Source organism: Balaenoptera acutorostrata, chromosome 16, assembly GCF_949987535.1.
Source record: "Balaenoptera acutorostrata chromosome 16, mBalAcu1.1, whole genome shotgun sequence".
In the NCBI taxonomy this organism is placed as follows: domain Eukaryota; kingdom Metazoa; phylum Chordata; class Mammalia; order Artiodactyla; family Balaenopteridae; genus Balaenoptera; species Balaenoptera acutorostrata.
This window is the reverse complement of record NC_080079.1, coordinates 32,814,633-32,835,837: the sequence shown is the minus strand read 5'-3', so window position 1 is coordinate 32,835,837 and position 21,205 is coordinate 32,814,633. Positions and strand designations below refer to the sequence as shown.

Below are 21,205 nucleotides of genomic sequence, written 5' to 3'. Positions count from 1 at the left end.
GTGGTGGGCTGGGTCGTTCCGTGGCAAGATGCAGGGCTGCGGTTGTCCTGGGGCTGGTGTCTGCCCACTGGTGGGTGGGGCCAGGGCCCGGGGTGTCCTGGGGCTGGTGCCTGCACACTGGTGTGTGAGGCTAGGTTCTGGGTCCTCTGATGGACAGGGCTGTGTCCAAGGATGGCTCTGGGCTCAGGGGATCTTAAGGCAGCCTGCCTGCTGTGGGTGGGGCTGTGTCCTGGCCTGACTAGTTGCTTGGCCTGAGGCATCCCAGTACTGCTGCTTAGTGGCTGGTGAGCGGGGCTGGGGCTAGGTCCCAAGACTAATAAAGTAGAGGGAGGATTCCAAAATGGAGCTTGCTAGCACCAGTGTCCACACAGTAGAATGAGCTCCAAAAAATGCCTGCTGCCAGTGCCTGTGCCCCCAGGGTGAGCTCCAGTTGCCTCCTGCCTCTCTGGGAGACTCTCCAAGATCATCAGGTGGGTCTGAGCCAGGTTCCTTTCAAATGACTGCTTCTGCCCTGGGTCCTGGAGCATGTGAGATTTTGTGTGAGCCCTTTAAGAATGGAGTCTCTATTTCCCACAGCTCTCTGGGTCTCCCAAAAGTAAGCCCCATTGGCCTTCAAAGCCAAACGTTCTGGGGGCTCGACTTCCTTATGCAGGACCCTAGGGCTGAGGTGCCCCATGTGGGGCTCAGACCCTCGCTTTTTGGGGAGAACCTCTGCAATTGTAATTATTCTTTCCTTTGGGGGGGGTCACCCACCTGGGGATATGGGTCTTGACTATACTGTGCCTCTGCCCCTCCTACCCATCTCATTGTAGTTCCTTCTTTATATCTTTTCTGGTAGGTTCTGGTCTTTCTCATCAATAGTTGCTCTGTAAATAGTTGTAATTTTGGTGTGCCCATGAGAAGGTATAAGCTTCCTACTCTACCCTCTTGGGAACTCTCCCAAGAAGTGATTGGATTTTGAAGGCAGAGCCAATAGTATTTCCTGATTGGATCTGGATGGAAAACAAAGAGAGAAGGACATTTGTTTCCAAGGTTTTGGGCCTTCCAAAAACTAGAAGGATGGAGTGGCCTTGAGCTGAAATGGAAAGACTGTAGGAGGAACATGTTTGAGTGGGAAGCTCAGGATCTCAGTTTTGGATGTTTTAAGTTTGAGATGCCTTTGATAAGAAATGCCTGTTTGGGATTTCCCTGATGGTCCAGTGGTTAAGACTCCCCACTTCCACTGCAGGGGGCGCAGGTTCGATCCCTGGTCAGGGAACTAAGATCCTGCATGCTGCACAGCATGGCCAAAAAAAAAAAAAAAAAAGAAAAAAGAAAAGAAATGCCTATTTGACATGGAGTTTTTGAATTAAGCAGATGAATATACAAGTCTGGAGTTCAGGGGAGAAGACTGTGCTGGAGACCCTAATTTGGGTCATTAGGTTGTGTTTAAACTCAGTGAGACTGGATTTAAATGCAACGAGACTGGATGAGAACACCAAAGGAGTGAATGTAGATAGAAAAGAAATTCCAAGGACTGAGCCTTGGGATGCTACAAATTTAATGGTTGGGGACAAGAGGAGAAATCATCCAACAAGACTGAGAAAGAGAGAGAGAGAGAGAGAGAGAGAGAGAGAGAGAGAGAGAGAGAGTGTGTGTGTGTGTGTGTGTGTGTGTGTGTGTGTGTGTGTGTGTGTGTGTTTTGGGGTGGGAGGAGGGGGATAAACTAGGAGAGTATGTTGTCCTGAGATCCAAGTAAAGAAAGTGTGTTAAGAGGAGGAAGTGGTTGGCTGGATCTAATGCTGCTCATGGGTCAAATAAGGTGAAACTGAGACTTGACCATTGCATTTAGCACAGTGGAGGTCCATGGTGATCTCGGTAAGAGCCCGTTTGGTGGAGTGCTGGGAGCAGAATTCTCACTGGAGTTCGTCCTATTGCTTCTCCTCTCCCCCTCCTCCCTCCCTGAACTAAGGAGGAATCAGTGGTACCTGAAGAACATGGTTGAGTGTGAGGGAGGCATGGTTCCTCAAAGGAAATTCAGAGTCCTAGTACCAGAAGAAGGGGAAATGGATTCTTGGCAGACAATACAGCAAATGTTCACTTTAGCTAGAAATAGCCTGTTTCTGTCCTGTGTATCCTATTTACAGTCTCCAGTATCAGTTCTCTGTAAAGATTTTTAGGAATGGAAACTTTTATAGGAAGGCATGTAACCCCTGGTGCTGATAGACCATCCGGATTGCAGACATTTTCTCTGAAAGAAAAGCCAGAGGCCCTCCAGGGCTAGGAAGTGTGTTCTTTTACAAATGTGTCTTTCTCAGTGTGCTCACTCCAGGATTCAGACTGTGAAGATAGCCCAAACCCCAGGCTCCTAGTCACTGTTACACTTTCCAGAACTGCCTTATGGTTTCATATGGTGTATCTGTTTGCAAAATCCAATGATTTGGAGGACTTTACACTTTTAGGGAGATTAAGGGCAGGGTAGGAGTAGGAAATCACAATTCAAACGTGGTCTAGATATTTCTGTATTTGGCATTTTAAAAAGACTCAGTGAATGTTAGCACTGGAAGGGACTTGAGTATTCTCAAATCTCTTCATTAAAATAGAAATAATTACATTGCTGTCTTTTGAAATTACACAAATAATACAAGTTTATTACAGGAAATTTGGGATACATAAAGAACAAGTAGGAAAATAAAAATTCTCTGTAAGCTCACTGTTCATACCTCTTTGTCATGTCATTCTCTTGTTCTCTTCTTTCTCTTACTTTTTATTGTTTATTATTATTATTTATTTTTTTAAAATTTGGAGCCATGTTATTCATACTGATTGCAATCTTCAATTTTACTTTATAATTTGTCATGACAATCAAATGGCTTTTACCGTATGATTTTTAATGACTGCATATAGTATTCCATCATTTGAACATATACCATGTACTTATTTAATGATTACCTTTTATGGAATATTTAGGAAATTTCCAAATATTTTACTATTATAAAAACTGTTGTGGATCAATCTCAGTGCATGTCTTTGAAGATTTCTTTAGGATAAATTCCTAAAAGTAGAATTTCTAAATTGTTCTCCAAATTACAGCAGTATCTGAGTGACAGAAACACTGAAGTCCTGAGTTAGGAAGGAATATGCCCAAGCTACTCAGCTGGGCAGTGGCTGAGTGTGTTTTGGAGTCCACCTCCCTGTCTTTTTTTTTTTTTTTTTTAAATTTATCCATTTATTTATTTTTGGCTGTGCTGGGTCTTCGTTTCTGTGCGAGGGCTCTCTCCAGTCCCGGAGAGCGGGGGCCACTCTTCATCGCGGTGCGCGGGCCTCCCACCGTCGCAGCCTCTCTCGTTGCGGAGCACGGGCTCCAGACGCGCAGGCTCAGCAGCTGTGGCTCACGGACTTAGCCGCTCCATGGCATGTGGGATCCTCCCAGACCAGGGCTCGAACCCGCGTGCCCTGCACTGGCAGGCAGACTCTCAACCACTGCGCCACCAGGGAAGCCCCACCTCCCTGTCTTTTGAGAGACCCTTTTCCTTGACACCATGCTTCCTGTTACATTTCAGCTTCTTGTTAGTGATGTCCTGCAGGACCGCTTAGACCTTGATGACATATAATTTTTTCCTGCAAACTTTCACTCATGCCAAACTAGTCCTCTAATTCATCTGTGGGCGTGAACTCGGAACAGTTAGAGACACCTGTTTTCATGAGAGACGATGGTGCTCCTCAGATACCTTTCCCCTTTAGGGTGATAAATATTTCTCTATTAGTCAAGAGCCATACCCACTAGACATTTCCTCATACACATAAAGTGTTCCTGAGGTTTCTCTGACTTCTTTTTACCCTTATTGGTTATATACTTTCTTTCCAAATCCTGCTTCACAGTAGGGCTTCTCTATAGGAAGGCCACCTTTCAGTGGACTCCAGTGATTGAGTCCCCCTCCTGCCCCAGTCGTGGTTCACTTTGACTCACCCCAAGCCATCCAACCAGTTGGCAGAAACACAGCAAGGCCTACACGTTAGAGCAAGTTGTACTGGTGGCTCTTCCATAACTGAGAAACTTTTTTTTTTTTTAACGTTTCTTTAATTAATTAATTAATTTTTTATATTTTTTTATTTTTGGCTGTGTTGGGTCTTCGTTTCTGTGCGAGGGCTTTCTCTAGTTGTGGCAAGCGGGGGCCACTCTTCATCGCGGTGTGCGGGCCTCCCACTGTCGCGGCCTCTCCTGTTGCGGAGCACAGGCTCCAGACGCGCAGGCTCAGTAATTGTGGCTCACGGGCTTAGTTGCTCCGCGGCATGTGGGATCTTCCCAGACCAGGGCTCGAACCCATGTCCCCTGCATTGGCAGGCGGATTCTTAACCACTGCGCCACCAGGGAAGCCCCCCCATAACTGAGAAACTTTTAAAAGGCAATGGCGATTTGGCCAATTCTTTGCCTATAAGACCTTCCCCAATTTGCAAATATATTTATTAGGTTGAGGCTTTTGAAACTGACAGTTTTGTACGGTCAAAAATTGTCAAGTATTGGCAATTTCTTATGATTCATCCTAATATGTAAAATGATCCTAGATGTCAAAAATATGCTATAGAAAACATACCAGTTACACATCTGAGAATATCCCCAAGATAGATTCCAGAAGGTCTGCCACTGACCCCTGAACACCCAACCAGGGCTGTGTTTCTCACATATCAAAAGGCAAAGTTTTTTGGTTTTTTTTTAAAAAATGTCCATTGTTGTTGAAGAGGTGGCCCAAATTGTTGGCGAGATTGTTGGCAATGGGTAAACTTTTTTAGAGGGAAATGTGGCTATAATTATTCAAAGCCTTAAAAATGTGCACACTCTGACCCAGAACGTCTACTATGAAAACTCACCCTAAGTAAAGCAGCCTGGATGTGTGCATAGATGTGCCTTCAAGGATATTTATTAGAGCATTGTTTGTAATGGTGAACAACTAGAAATAACCTAATGTATATGTCTAGGTGAAACAACCAAATAATTAAATGATGTTGTGAAAGAATTTCCAAGGACAAGAGAAAAAAAGCATTGTTGGGAGAAAAACAAGTTATAAAGTTGAACAATCAAGACCCATTTTGTTAAAATATTTAATAAATGTAGACATGAAATATACACAGGAGGAAGACTGGCAAGATATATAGTGAAAAAAGGACTATAAAAGTCCATAAACGGACTATTTATGGGTGATCAAAAGAGTGAATTTTATTTTCCTCTTTTACACTTTTCTGTATTTTCCAAATTTTTAACAGTGAGCATATAATATTTTGCAATCATAAAAAAATCTGTCATGGAAAACTTTTAATGTTAAATTAAAAGTAACTAATTGACTAGTAAAAAATTAAGCAGGTAAGAAATACTCATGAATTTCAAATAGCAGAAGCAGGTGAAAATAAGAATGAAAGTGAAATGAGGAAATTATATTGGATTAAAAAAGAACATGCGTTTACAAAACTGAAAACTGTTAAACTCTTAGCGTATGGGTATAGTAAAATTGGCAACGATGCTCCTTTGCCTTGTAAATGAAGTTTCCCAGCACAGAACAATAGATCCACTAGAGGACATGAGGAAATCAAATAAGTCTCAAAGCAGAACAGGCCTTGATAACCGCCTAGTTCAGTGGCTACAGGAATTTTTTTTTTAAATAAATTTATTTATTTTTGGCTGTGTTGGGTCTTCGTTTCTATGCAAGGGCTTTCTCTAGTTGCGGCGAGCGGTGGCCACTCTTCATCGCGGTGCGTGGGCCTCTCACTATCGCGGCCTCTCTTGTTGCAGAGCACAGGCTCCAGATGTGCAGGCTCAGTAGTTGTGGCTCACGGGCCCAGTTGCTCCACGGCATGTGGGATCTCCCCAGACCAGGGCTCGAACCCGTGTCCCCTGCATTGGCAGGCAGATTCTCAACCACTGCGCCACCAGGGAAGCCCAGGAATTTTAAAATTTGATGGACTGTCAGGATTTTTCTTTTTAAAAAGTCAATATCAATTTTTACCAAAGTAATACATGCATATAATTAAAAGTCAAGTTTAATAATCATAGCAAAGAATTGCAGTCACCCATCCAATCACTTTCTACCCTCCCCTCACCCTTAAACCCTATTCTCCAGAGTAGCCCTTTAAATCTTTTTAGGATTTCTTTTGCCATTTGTGCTTCCTCTGCTAATTTAGATGTTATCTGTTGCTTTCTATTGTGGTAGCTGAGTACTTTGCTTTCTTACATTCCCCCAGGGTTGTCCTCTTCATACCACTTCCATATAGTGATATCACAATTTTTGGTTAAATCAGTATCCAATATTTACCTTAGCATGTCTAGGTAAGTATTGTTTGTGCCTTAGATTTCCTTTCCTGTACAACTTTTCATTTTTGCTGGTGTTAATAAGGTCTCATTTCTTCATCTATGTCTCTAATAGTAATTGTTTTTGCAAACCCTTTGATATAATTTCCTACATAGTAATCTTTTCTTTTTTGTCCCTCTTCTTTTCCTGTCTGTCCTTTTTTTTAAAAATTTATTTATTATTTTTATTTATTTTTTAAGGCAAATACATTTATTTATTATTTTTGGCTGTGTTGGGTCTTCGTTGCTGTGTGCGGGCTTTCTCTAGTTGCAGCGAGCGGGGGCTACTCTTCGTTGTGGTGCACAGGCTTCTCATTGCGGTGGCTTCTCTTGTTGTGGAGCACGGGCTCTAGGTAAGCGGGCTTCAGCAGTTGTGGCACGCGGGCTCAGTAGTTGTGGTGCATGGGCTCAATAGTTGCGGCACGTGGGCTCTAGAGTGCAGGCTCAGTAGTTGTGGCCCACGGGCTTAGTTGCTCCACGGCACATGGTATCTTACTGGAGCAGGGCTTGAGCCCGTGTCCCCTGCATTGGCAGGCAGATTCTTAACCACTGCGCCACCAGGGAAGTCCCCCTGTCTGTCCTTTTTTAAAACCTCCTCTCTGAATCTGTTGTCCTGTTCTAGTCTAAGCTGGCTGCTCTCCTGGCCAGCTGCATAGTTGTCTTGCTGGGCTTCCCTTGACCTCTCTCCTGTGTTGATTCTCAGTTTGTATTATATCGCTTCCTCTTTCTAGGTTCACTACCTCATTTGGGTGGAGCACACCCTTCAGTAACTTCCTGAGAAAAGGTGCGTTGGAGGAAAAATGTTGAGGCCTTTGTGTATCAGAATTTTGAAATTCAATGCTATTCTTATTCCCAATTATTTTTATATCACTTGCTCCTCCCACCCCACCCTCTGTTTCCAGGAAGCATTTAGGATTTTTCTTTATCCCTTACGTACTAATATTTATGCTGATGTACTTTGGTGTGTGTTTTTCATCTATTGTGTTAGGCATTCAGCCCCTCCCGTCTGGCAACTCAGATCTTTCAGTTCTGGGAAATTTTCTCATATGGTTTCTTTGATAATTTCCTTCCCACGATTTTCTCTGTTCTCTCTTTCTAGAAGGCCTATTAGTCAGATGTCTCTCTTGTGGTAATAATTTTCATTTCATTTGTTTTCTCTCTTTACTCTTTGACAGTTGGCTCTACCTTCTAGGATATTTCCTCAACTTTATCTTTCAACCATTTGTTAAAATTTCTTATTTCAGTTATTATAGTTTAAATTTGTAAAAGCTTGTTTTTATTTTCTGATCTCTTTAAACAAAACTGTACACACTTTTGGTCTCATAGATGTAATATTTTCTTATTTCTCTGAGGCTAGAAATTGAAGCTTTCTTCTGTTTCCTCTTTTTGTTGTTGTTGTTGTTTGTTTTCATCTCTGTCTTTCATGTTGAAGACATTTTTTACATATTATTATTATCTTCACACAATTCTATCTGGTTGATATTATTATTATCCTCATTTTATAGTTAATGGGTCTTAGAGAGTATATCATTGTTTTATTTTTCTTACCATGGATGTCTGAAAAAGTCATCATGGACCAGCCACATCCACAGTCCAGCTTCTCAATCAAGTTGGATTCTCTATTGAATCCTTAAAGTTTCTTCTTACCCTACTATATTTTACCTCCCCACAATACCCAGAGACAGTTGTCTTACTATATTAGACAGCTCTGTTAGAAAGATCTGATCGTTCTAATGTTTAACTGAAGCATTTCTCCTTCCCCGCATTTTTCCTCTGACATTAGCACTAGTTCTGTCCTCTTGGCCATAGAGATATGGACCAAATCTAAATCCCCCTCCATAGGATAGTCCCTTAGATATTTGAAAGGATATTGTCATGACTCCTCTGTGTCTGCCATTCCCCAGCCTGAAGAGGCCTAGTCTCTCCTACTGTATGTCACTCTTTTGTCAAGCTCCAGTTGGCTAGCAGTTTGGAAAGCTTTGGATCAGCTCCTAGCTGTCGAGGTCTCACTTTAAGTGTAGTATCTGTAACTTAATGCAGACTCCAGATGTGCTTTGAAACACTGAGCCTTGAATGGGGTAGTCTCATTTTATTTATATTTATTTATTTATAGCAATTAAAAAAATTTTTTATACAGCAGGTTCTTATTAGTTATCTGTTTTATACATATTAGTGTATACATGTCAATCCCAATCTCCCAGTTCATCCCACCACCCCCCTCCCCCGCCACTTTCCCCCCTTGGTGTCCATACGTTTGTTTGTGTCCTGCCATTGGTTTAGTTTTAGCCTGGGAAGTTTCATGTGCATCTTTTCCTAGTAGGTGATAGTTTTGATAAGTTTCTCACAAATTTTAATTTCTGGGCTGCTTTTGATTAGTGTTATGGGTTTTTTTTTTGTTGGGTGTGGGGAGGTAGGAGATGCAGGGAGATGGGGATGCAGGGAGGTGAGGGGTGAGGGGAGGTGGGGATTCAGGGAGGTGAGAGATGCAGGCAGGTGGGGGTGTAGGGAGGTGGGGTCAGAGAGGTGAGGGGTGAAGAGGTAGAGGGTGTAGGGAGGTGGGGTGCAGGGAGGTGAGGGGGTACAGGTGGGTAGGGGCAGGGAGGTGGGGCACAGAGTCTGCATCTGAGTCCTGTCTCCACAGGTCACCTGATTATTGCTGGAAAGCCTCTGTGAGGGTAGAGGCTCAGGGTTTGTTGCCAGGACTGAATAAGAAAGCCCATGAAAGCACTCATTACAGTGTCAGGAGGACAGCAGGCACCCAACAAAAGTCAGGTACGATTAAGTGAGGTGAAGTTAAGATCTAAGAAATGAGAAGGCAGAAACTGGGGGAGGATGTGGCAAGGGGAACATACAGCAGGAAAAGGAAACAGCATATGCCAAGGCCCTGCATGGGGAAGAGGCTTGGTTCGCGTAAGGGACAGGGAGGGTGTCGGGGACGGAAGTGTCTAGTGAAGGGTTGGGGGTGGGGGACTCTCTGTTAGTTACTGTTTTAACTTCTTAGGATTTCCTTTTCCAGGCCAGTTGCACTTGACCTTAGATAGTATTAACCCCAAACGGAGGTGCTAAGGTGATATTGAAAAATGGAAAGATCTTGTTAACGTAAAGTGCATAAATAAAAACTATAATATGCATATTTGAAAAGGAAAGCACAACATAAACAGGGTTGTTCCAGGCACCATGTTGAGCATTTTGTACACATTACCTCACTGGACCTTTATAGTAATCTTAAGAGATGAGAACTACTGTTATTCCCATATTAGAAGTGAGGAAGTGAGGGCAATGCCTCGTATAACTAGGAGGGCCAAAGGTGAGATGCAGACCTAGAAATGCCAGACTCAAGGCTGATAGTGTTGTTACCTAAAGAAAAGAAGCTCACCTATTACACTTCGTGCTGATTATAGCTGATATTGTTGAATGGAATTATCTAATTTACTAAGGTATAATGCATCTTTCCCTTTTCTTTAAGAGAGCACACCAAACATTAAAAAAAATGTATCTGATAGGTCAAGGTGATGACATTGACATTCTGAATATTAATTTTTATGGTTCTTTATGAGCAGTGATTAAGTCTTATTCATATTTATATATCCAGTACCAAGCACATTCCAGGCAATCAAATATGATTCAGATCAGTGCATGCATGAGTTATATGAATGAGTGCATAATTAATGGATGAATGAATGGATGAAATTATAAAACAGTAATGACTATTAAAGTTTTTAGGTCTATTAGTATTTTTAGACTTATTTGCCCCTATACTAAATCCTAAATAGACTGCTTTGCTCTGTGAGTTCATATGTCTGCTCTTTGTACGTTTTTTCCTTCCTGTCAGTGTTCTAAATGGGATATCCGTAGACATGACATATGCCTGCAGCTCTGCAGATGGGAGAGAGTGAAAGGAAGTTGCCTTGGTTAGTTCAGATCATCATGTCCAAGGGAGAGGAATAAACTCATGTTTGATCCAGGCCATGGCCATATTTAAGGGTTTTGATCTGAGGTGTGGGGTCCAGCTCCAGGGGGCATCTGGGGAGTACATCCTTGGTCTGTAGCCAAATCGTCAGGTAGGGAGATCTGTCTGCGTGAGCACCAGGGGGACATCAGAAACTGAATTTAGATCCTACTGGAAAGGAGCGGACTGAAACCAGTGGAGGGAGTCAGCCCCCTACCAGTTTGGTTAACATGTATGGCCAGACTCTAGTCCTGGGGCGGAAATGAAATGTAGCCAGACAGACTGGTATACGCTTTGGGATGGATTTGGCTAAAGAAGTTTTTCCAGATTCTCCCAAAGGGGAGGTTAGAGTCCTTCCAGGGCACTTGACGCCAGGCATGGGAGCAATCACGGTTTTTCAGACGCTCTCCCGCTAAGGTGAAAAAGTTCCTAATATATTCCAGGACTTAGGTGGGGTTGCCCCTCAGGATGAAAACCAATTATATCTTTACCAGAGGAGGGCAAAGCTGGGCAGGGGCAAACAGAGAGGGACAAATTGCTGATGGAAGTTCAGTGAGTAGGAGCTTCTTTCTCTTCTTTGGACCGTCTTCCCTCTGGCTTGTTAATGTCTTTCTCAAAACACACTGCTCTGACGTGTGTAGCTAATACTGCAGAGATAGCGCCATGAAGGCACTGATTTGCAGCGATCTATAAAGGACTTAGGTTGTGCCAGCCCCTATTAAGTGCTTGACTTTCACTACCTCATTTACTCCTACAACAGCCCTTTTTGCCCGCAACTTTATGGTTGATTTATTGAGTGAAGAACTGAAAATCACTTTATGGGTGGTACATTTCCTTTGTGCATCACATCGAAAGCGAGATGTTGATAAACTGGGTGGATGGATGTGTCCAGAAAGGGGAAGAATCCAGATGCCACATTATATAAGGAACATGTGCTGAAGGGAGTAGGGATATGAATGTGACTGGTACTAATATGGTAGCTCCAAGAAAAAATTGGAAACTTGCTCCTGGTCAGTCAGGAAGTTTAGCCAGAGGACTTTAAGGGACTGTCCAATATTGGAGGAAAGGGTTATTATAGGGCCATTTGAGGAAGTCCTGGGTCTTAGAACAGATAGTCATGAGCAGGGAGGATGTGAGGGAGGAAGAGAGAGAGAATTTCCCTGTTGCCTTACTGACTTCATCCTGCATTAGTTCATCTGAACACTTCCTGTTTGTTTGTTTCTCCACAGTCTTTCTATTGTTTTACCTATTTCTGAATTGATTCCCTGAAAGCTCTAAGGATGCTTTTTAAACTTCCGGTCCTCTGTACCACAAATCCTATTGGTTTTAGGATTCTTGGATGATAGTGGGAATGGCGAGGTGGAGACATAGAGAACATCTAAAGTAAAAGGACACAGGGCTGGATGTGGAAGGCTTGTACACCCAGCCACACACAGATTGGACAAGTTCCCTTGCTCTTTAGCCTCAGCTTTTACATACCTGAAAACGGGATTTATGTATGTGTGTATATGTATCCTCTGTGTCCTAGAGAGTCTTTTCTGAGTATCAGAAAAGAGAGTGGACATAAATGTGTTTGCAAACTGTTGTTGAGACCATCAAAATGTAAAGTTTTATGACTATCACTGTTGCTATTGTGGCACTGCCATTTGCTGAACCTCGTTTAATTTGGAAGCTCCCTAATTCACAATGATTTGTGTAGTGGGGTCATTACCTCATTGGAGCCTTAAATGGAGACTTTATCCATGATTCCTGCAAGGCCAACCACCCCAGAGTCACATGAGAACAGAAAGCAAATCTTGTTTGTGAATTGGCTTCAAGTGCTGTCAGTTTCAAATGGAGGTCTCGGGGGGTCCTTGGCTGGCACATCAAGGGGGCATTTCAAAGAAAAGAGGCTAAACCTTGAGCAGACCTCAGAGCAAATGTGCACTCTTCTCTTTGCTACTCCCTTTCTAAAAAGGAAAACAAATTCTACTTATTTGGGTATGTGTAAGCTTATGTGTATCTGCTTATTCTAATCCTTTTTCCCCAAGCCTTCCTTTGCTTGTTCCATTTTATACATGGAATAATCTTCTAACATGCCCAGTTTTTATAAATATCTTCTATTTTAGGACTTTCACAGTATTCCTAGAAATTTTGCCTAAGTAGCACTGTGCCTTCTCTATTTCATAGGTCTGCATAAAAAACTCAATATCCATTTACATTCTTCCTGGCATTTTGATGGTAGGAAGAATATCTGAGTTTATTTTTAGGGCAAGTCACATAACAGAAAGGATAGCAAATATTTGTGGTTGCCTTGGGAACTCAGTTTCTAGATATTACTGATTATGGAAAGGAGGAACAGATTTGGAGATGGGACAATTTGTTGACCAAGAAATAGAACAGCAGGAGGCCCTGGAAGAGGGGTGGAAGGAAGTAGAAGATCTATGTAAAAAATACAGGTTCCTAGTCAAATTTTTTTTTCTTTTTGTCTGTTTCTGATTACTGTATCCTGCCTTCCTGAGGGCAGAATATGGTGGGATGCTTTAATAACCAGGTGATTTTCTTCTTCAGTTTTGTTTTTTTGTTTTTTGTAGGAAAGATCAGGATAGCAATTTGACTATTTGCCAAATTTTCCATAAGACAGAGTATCAAAGGGAAGAGACACTGAAGCCAAGAAATCCTGCTTTTTGTATTCCTGGATCTTTCTTGGAACAGCCCATCATGCGTGACATCTGAAGATACAGCACCAGCTGCTCACGAGTACAAGTTCCTTAGAATACCCAGACTTTATGGGAGCACTGAAAACGTATTACGTGGTTTGTTGCCAGCATTTCCAGCACTGACTCTCACCAGCAACTCTTCACTCTGGCCAACCTCAGAGACATGGGGACTGCTGTGCACTCCGATGTCTCATGTAGACAGTGGGGGCTAACTGCAGGTGTGAAGGCCTGGAAGAAGATTCTGGCTTTACTCCCCAGCCACCCCAAGACCCTGGTAGACCCAGGAAGTGGAAATTCTGGAGGCCAATACTTGTATGGCCTTCTGAGTTGCACACTGCATCTGACTTGCTGTTCCCCCAGGAAACAGTTGATGTACACCCAGAATACTGAGGGCCTGTTGGAAAACAGCCCTAGGCCTCAGTGTCCTTCTCCTGGAGCTGGCAGACAATGAGGAAGGAGGGGAGAGAGTTACTTGTGAAGGGGAGAGGAAGTAAAGCTGGAGGCTGGGGTGGGGTTAGGATTCAAGCATCAGGATGTGCAAGGCTCCAATGCTCTCCCCACTCCATTCCATCAGGCCAGATTGGGATGGGGTGTGTTGCAGGGAGTTTAAGCCTAAGGGAGTGTGTATGTGTCAGGCACAGATGACATGGACTGGGTTCTTTTTTTTTTTTTTTAATTGGTTTACCATTTTTTAATAGATTTATTTATGTATGTATGTATTTATTTATTTTTGGCTGCATTGGGTCTTCGTTGCTGTGCACAGGCTTTCTCTAGTTGCGGCGAGCAGGGGCTACTCTTTGTTGCGGTGTGCAGGCTTCTCATTGTGGTGGCTTCTCTTGTTGCGGAGCACGGGCTCTAGGGTGCGCGGGCTTCGGTAGTTGTGGAGCATGGGCTCTAGAGCGCGGGCTCAGTAGTTGTGGCTCACAGACGTAGTTGCTCCGCGGCATGTGGGATCTTCCCGGACCAGGGCTTGAACCCGTGTCTCCTGCATTGGCAGGCAGATTCTTAACCACTGCGCCACCAGAGAAGCCCCGGACTGGGTTCTTTTACCTGAGGTTATAGGAGTTGACAGGCCCATACGGAGAAGTCAGGAAACAGGTAACAGGCTCTATTGCTGCATATCAGCTGGAATGGGGGCCTCTTTGTTGCGGTTGTAGTGCCAGCTCACGTGAATGGACAGCTACTGTGGAAGTCTCCCCCTCTGATCATTCTTGCATGGCAAAAACTCCACTCTTCGCTGATTCTCTTCTCTGTTCTGCAGCATCTGCTGCAGTGGCTGGAGAACTCCCCTCCCCTCTGTTGTCACTAATTGATTTCAGGAGGGTCTCGTGTTCCAGGCCAACTCCATTGATCTTCCCCCCAAAAGATGGTAGAGCAGGGTATTCACGCATTCAGATGAACTGACTTCCAATCCTAGTTCTGCCTCTTACTAGCTGTATGACCTCAGGTTGGTAACTTAACTTCTCTGAGTATCAGTTTTCCCACCTGTACAATGGGATTAATATTAGCACTTAGTTTATAACTTTGTTATAAATATTAAATGAGATCATGCAAGCCCAGCCCACACTTTGGCTCAAGCAGCAGTTGCTGGAACAATCTTTTGTGGCCAAGATCATAAGGTCACAGGACTGGAAGGTTAGTCACAAAACCCAACCTAGCAACTTATGAGACAGAAACCATCTGTTGCAACTTTTCTCAGAGGATGGCTATGTAAACTGGCTCCACTTGGCTGAAGGAAGTGGGTAGGTGGTAGGTGGGAGTGGCAGGGATAGAAGAGAAAAGAGTTAAATGATTATCAGTTCCTCCTGGTGATTAAGAGCATAGACTTCCCAGAGTCAGACAGGCTTGTGTTCAAATTCCAGCTCTGCACTCAGTGTCTGTGTGACCGTGAGCACATTACTAGACTCTCTGACCCCCAGTTTCCTCAATTGCAAAGTGGGCTAATGATATCTACAGTGTTGGAGGATTTCGTGAATAATGCATGTAAAGTGCTTAGCACAGTGCCTGGTACCCAGCAAGCACATAACAAATGATGATGAACATGACTGTGAGGATGACGGGAGCTTTTCTGGTCTAGAGTCCTGCTCTTTCCACCTGAGGAGGTGGGAAGGAGACAGGGTAGGTACTGGGCAAAACTGGGTGCTGGTGAAGAAATAGATGTGTTAACTGAGGGCCTCATTTCTGAGCCACTCTTCTACTCCTGATCCCTTATGTCCTCCCACCCTGCTGCCCAGTGCCTGGGAGCTGCCTAAAGCCCTTTGCTCCTAAACCATCCCAAGGGGTGGTTTGCCCCTCCGCTTTCTATACTACTTCCAAACTCCTATTCTTTCTGTTCAGCTTTGCCACAGCCAGGCTTGGGGAACACAGTCCATCTCAACAATTCACTCTAAGGTATGAAGGACCACACAGCTCCCTTCTACTTTTAAGGTCACCAGACTATTTCTTCTTTAACTCCTCCAAATTGGAAATTAGTTGAGTGAGAAGCAGTGGAAGGTAGAGGGTACTTAGAGCACAAGGCCCTCCATATTGCCCTGAAAAGAACCTGAAAGCCAAACCTGGGGCAAGGGGCAGGATCAGCAGGAGAGGAAGAATGTGCGGGTTCCCTAACTTCCCTACTGCGTCCCGCTTCTTTGCCTGAGAAAGTGAATACTGATTCTAGAACGTGAGGCTAATGTTGCTCCCCAAGGAAGAGGGCAGCTCAGGAATGACACCCACCAAGCCAAGGTCAGCCCTAGATTCTGGCTCCCCATGCCCATTGTCAGCAGCAAAACTGGCTCCTAAAAGCACCAAATCCTGGGAGGAAAAGTATCAGCAAATGCTAGTGACAGGAATCTTCTCATCCACCCTAGACTTTTCTATCATGAGAAAAAGAGGAACCTTGAAATTTTGGGAAATTTAAAAAGTTTTCAACCCCATTTACAGATGTAAAAAGCCTCTGGTTACTCGGGTATTGCATATTTGCATATTTGATTTTATATGTAGATTACAGATGAAGTTACGGCGCTGTGGACCACAATCATCATCACAGTCATTTAATTTACAGTTCATTTGGCAGTTTCTTACCCATTATTCAGTTAAATTTAATCATCTTAACAACCTTGTCAAGTAGATATTACCGTTAATCCTCATTTTACAGTTGAGAAAACAAAGGGTGAGAATGTGAGTTTACTCAAGATCCCAGATCTAGTAACCTCTAGCTTTTGTTTTGCTTTTGTTTTTTGATTTAGGTGAGCGACCAACGTTAGAATGAACCGTAGGAACGTGCTGGGTTATGGACTTTGCATCTTCCAATGTCAAGCATAATAAGCTATATTAATTTCCAGGAAAAGAGCTGAGAGAGAAAAAAGGAGACTAAATCTATGATTCATGATACAACTTTTAGGGAAATTTGATCAGTCTAGTATTCCAAGTTTTATTTTGACCATCTTTTTATTTTTTCAAATCAAAGTTTAACCTATTGAAATAGACATGCTTCTTCTACTCTACATAAACATGAAGCTCTATATGTTACAAAGAGCTTAGGAGGATGGACCTCCTAATTAATTAAGGGCCACAAAGTCTATTTCTTGTTTAAAGACAGAGATGTTTTAGGATGGGGAGCGAATGTTAAAGATAGTGTTTGTCTGTATCAAAATACAAAGAAGCATGAGATTGGCAGCTCCATGAAGGGCTTTGGGTGAGAATACAAAGGAGAGTGAAAAGGCCATTGTTGTTTGAGTATAAGATAAGCCATCCCAGTCAAGTGGAGGCTTTGGATGAAGTGTTTTTCATACAAATTGCAAAGCAAGGACAGAAGCAAAATAGACCATCAGTGGAGTATTTCAACTAAAGGAGGACTTGGTACACTGGATATGCAAATTATTAGTACAGTATTTCAAAGATATTCTACCACCTTGTCTTGGAGAAGTTGCTTAACCTATCTCATTTGCATTTTTCTTATCTATAAAACAGGGGCTAAAACAGTACTTAACATTCAGGACCTTTAAGATTATTAAGTGAAAAAAAGTTATGTGAAGTGCCTACTATAGTGCCTGGCCTGGAGAAGGTCACAATAGATGTTGGCAACCCTGTCCTCCACTATCCCCCACCACAACCCTGTATGAAATTCTGAAGCACTATAACTTTACGTAGACATTTATTGGAAATACAATTTTCCAAAAAATACAAAGTGTGAAAAATTCTTGATTTTCCTTGCAAGTTAGAGGGAGATATTAGTGCCCTTCTTCCTTGATTTAATTCTGATACAAAAGAAAGATATAGTTAGGAATGTAGGAGAAATGACTAGTTCATTTAGGCATTAATAATCCTGAAGAAGAGAAACATAAGGCAACCAGGCACATGGCTTCAATTTTTAAGAAGGCAGATTTTTTTTAAAAATCAGAAAGATGATAGGTGAGATATCATGGCCAGATTTGCTAAAGAATATGGCTCAAAAAGGTTGAGTCTAAAAATGAAATAACCAGGCTTCCCTGGTGGCGCAGTGGTTAAGAATCTGCCTGCCAATGCAGGGGACACGGGTTCGAGCCCTGGTCTGGGAAGATCCCACATGCCACGGAGCAACTAAGCCCGTAAGCCACAACTACTGAGCCTGTGCGTCTGGAGCCTGTGCGTTTGGAGCCTGTGCTCCGCAACGGGAGAGGCCGAGACAGTGAGAGGCCCGCGCACCGCGATGAAGAGTGGCCCCCGCTCACCACAACTAGAGAAAGCCCTCGCACAGAAACGAAGACCTAACACCGCCAAAAATAAATAAATAAATAAATTTTAAAAAAATGAAATAACCAACTAAATGAGAAATATGCTTATGTAATCACAAGTAATCTTAATGGATAAGAAAAGTGAAAGGCATTTAAAACACTCATTTGACCAGAGGGAGTTTGATAAGGAGCTCAGAAATGATGGGGGAGTTTTTTCTTTTATATTATATATTTCTCTATTTTCTAAAAATTTCTATGATGACCATAACTTTTATAAAGTAAAAAAAATTTCCCCAGGTATTTGTACAATAGAGAAAAAATGGCAAGTAATTGAGAAAATGTTTAGAAGCTAGGAGAATTCTTTTAAAAGTAGTGTTACTTGGTCTAGTATCACTTGGAGATGAGGCATGCAGGAAAAAATGCTAAAGATAACAAAAAAATGTTATTTTGGTTATGGTTCAGTGCAAGAACATGAACAGGAAGGGAGATGCACAATGATAATGGATTTTTACAAAGGAATTGGAACCTCTGAACTTCTATTTTGCTTCAGTCTAGAAAAATGCAGTTCAATCAATTCAAACTAAAACATGTATCATTAAGAAGTCATTGAAACAGATGGGAAGTTATTAAGAGAGCCCCTGGGGCTTCCCTGGTGGCGCAGTGGTTGAGAGTCTGCCTGCTAATGCAGGGGACACGGGTTCGAGCCCTGGTCTGGGAAGATCCCACATGCCACGGAGCAGCTGGGCCCGTGAGCCACAATTGCTGAGCCTGCGCGTCTGGAGCCTGTGCCCCGCAACGGGAGGGGCCGCAATAGAGAAAGGCCCGCGCACCGCGATGAAGAGCGGTCCCCGCACCGCGATGAAGAGTGGCCCCCGCTTGCCGCAACTGGAGAAAGCCCTCGCACGAACCGAAGACCCAATACAGACAAAAATAATAAATAAATAAATAAATAAATAAATAAATAAGAAAATCCTTTAAAAAAAAAAAAAAAGAGAGCCCCTGACTTTTCTAAATAAGTTTAAAGAACATTACAGAGATGATGTTCTTTAAATTCTCAGAGTTAGTAATCTAAATCATAAAATGTGGGAGAGGATGGATTCAGGAAACTCCACATGAGGTTGATTCTTGGCAAATCCTTAAAATAAACATGAAAGATTTATTAATACCTAGGACAAAAAAAGTCCCCAATCACTTGAAACTGACATAGTTTTACTAAGTCAAGTTATATCAAATTACACCAATTTGATATGGGGTAATTATGGGGAAGACATGCAGGAAGTTGTTAGAGTTAATAAATTTTGGTGGTCTCTCAAATTTATAGAAATAGTGTACTTTATTTCAGCAAGAGGTTCACAAAATTTTTTGGTTATAGAAAATTTCAAACAAAAACAAAGAGACTAGTATATAGTATAATAAACCTCTACATACCCATTACCTATCTTCAACATTTATCAATACATGTTCTGAGATTTTTGTTTCCTCTGTTACTTTCCCTTCCACCAAGCCTTTTTTGTTGTTGGTATTGGAATTTTTTACAGCAAATCCCACATATTATGTAATTTTACTGGTAAGTACTTCAGTATGAGAAAGATGTATAACAAAGTCTTTCATGATATGCTTAGCAGTTGCTAAGGCTAAAATTCACGTGCACTCTAGCTGTTTTTTTTCCAGTGACAGTGTCTTGCTTGCTTGCCTGCCATCTTGCCAGGGTGCTGGCATTGGGCTCAGTAGCTTTCTTTGGTATCCCTTGGAATCCCTTACTCCACCTCTTCCCGCCAACCCCTGATGAAACCTCCTAGAGTGATTTTGAAGCTTGCTTCTTTGAGGAGCTGCTTAGGAATTCCCTCACTGCTATTTCAAGCCCCCTCCCACCACTGTGTTAAACAATCCTGAAGTCAGCTTCACGAAGCTGGCTGGCTTCAGGGATGGTGAACCAGAGCTGCCTTTAAAAAGGAGCGTGGCGGTAGCTGAGGGAATTGCCTGTTGGAAACAGACTGGAGGTGTGCTGCCCCCACATACCTTCACAGTCTCTTATAAAATAAGGGAAGTATGGGTGGGATGTGTTGAGTTGTTTACAAAAATAGCGCAGAGAAAATCCCTCTGAAATCACGGGAAAAAGTCCCATGGTTGTGCCTTAAATATAAAGAATAAATTGGATACAGCCTTCACCCACTGTACCCATAAAAGCCCTCACAACTTCTCTATTTTTTAAAATATCAGCCATTAAGTGGGAGGTAGCAGTGGTTTTCAAAGTGTGGTCCCTGGACCAGCATCAGCAGCATTACCTAGAAACTTGTTAGAAGTGCAAATTCTCTGGCCTCACCCCAGACATACTGAATCAGAAACTCTGAGGATGGGGTCCAGCAGTTTTTGTTTTAATAAACCTTCCTGGTGATTCTGAGCAGGTTTATGGTTGAGAACTGGACTATAGGACTATAGAAACTATGTCTTTAGAAGGTTCTCTAAAAGTTGTACAGAGCCTGCCCTCTGACACAGGGCTGAACAGGAAAACTGCAAGCTGAAGAAACTTCGGCTGTAACCACTGAGCAAGGGTGGGGTGTGGGGGTTGACATTTGCTTAGTAAAATAGGTCATGTGGCAGGAGAGAGAAACTACTAACAGAGAAGAGCAAAACCAAGTGGAAATCAGAATGACAAAGCAGTGGCCAGTACACTCGTCGTTACAAAACTAGAAAGTTCCTATTCAAATGACTATAGTTACTAATACATACCTACATAGAAAGGAATTATAAGATATGAATTGAGGTTTTATTTTAATATGGTGTATTTTGTTTCACCTTGGAGACGTAGCTTGTGAAAATATTTTGTCTAGTAGGTCTGGTCAGTCCTTAATTGAAGCTCTATGTTGACAGGAAAATAGAAACTTGCTGAATTTTAAAAACATGATTTGGCTGCTACATAATTGGAGTTTTGTGGTAAAGAATCACAGATGCCAGAAGTGTGAAAAAATTATCTTAATCATAACCATATTGACCATAACAACAACAACAATAATAATCATAACTACAGTTACCATTTATTGAATGCCTACTGTGTGCAGACACTGCTGTGTGCTTGGCACTAGGGATAAAGTTGTGGATAAGCAGACCTGGTCCTTGGCCTCCAAAGCAGTGGTTCTCAACCTTGGCTGCATATTAGTTGCACCAGGACGCCATTAAGAAATAACAATGCCCAGGCTTCACCTCAGTGATTCTGATTTAATTAGTCTGGGATGGGACTCGGGGGGTTGGTATTTTCACAAAGTTCTCCAGTGACTCTAATGTGCAGCTAGAATTGAGAATGACTGACGAGGTGAAAGACTTAAGCATGTAGCTAATTAATTACAGTAGCCTTAAGTGATATGAAGAAAATGTTTAGAGTGCTGTGAGGGGTGCCAGCTAGTGTGGGGTTCATGGAAGGAGTCTCTGAGGCATCCTTGAGGAAGGACTTGCGCCTGGAATCTGAAGGCCGAGCAGAATATAGCTAAGCAAAGAGAGTGGGAGGAGAAGGTTCTAGGCAGAGTTAAAAAATTGTGCGAGGGCCCGG

At 42.6% G+C, this 21,205-nt stretch overlaps 1 protein-coding gene across 7 annotated transcripts in view; it reads left to right on the top strand.

The window, feature by feature from the left end:
* The window catches only part of ENTPD1 (ectonucleoside triphosphate diphosphohydrolase 1), a 119,606-nt gene that overhangs the window by 40,893 nt on the left and 57,508 nt on the right, over positions 1-21,205 (top strand). Inside the window, exon 1 of one of the 7 annotated variants that reach the window (XM_057531446.1) lies at positions 8,972-9,091. The exons of the other annotated variants lie outside the window; for them this stretch is intronic. The gene's annotated coding sequence lies outside the window, so the exon portion shown is untranslated. Of the gene's footprint in view, positions 1-8,971; positions 9,092-21,205 lie in introns of those variants that run through there. 7 annotated transcript variants of the gene reach the window in all.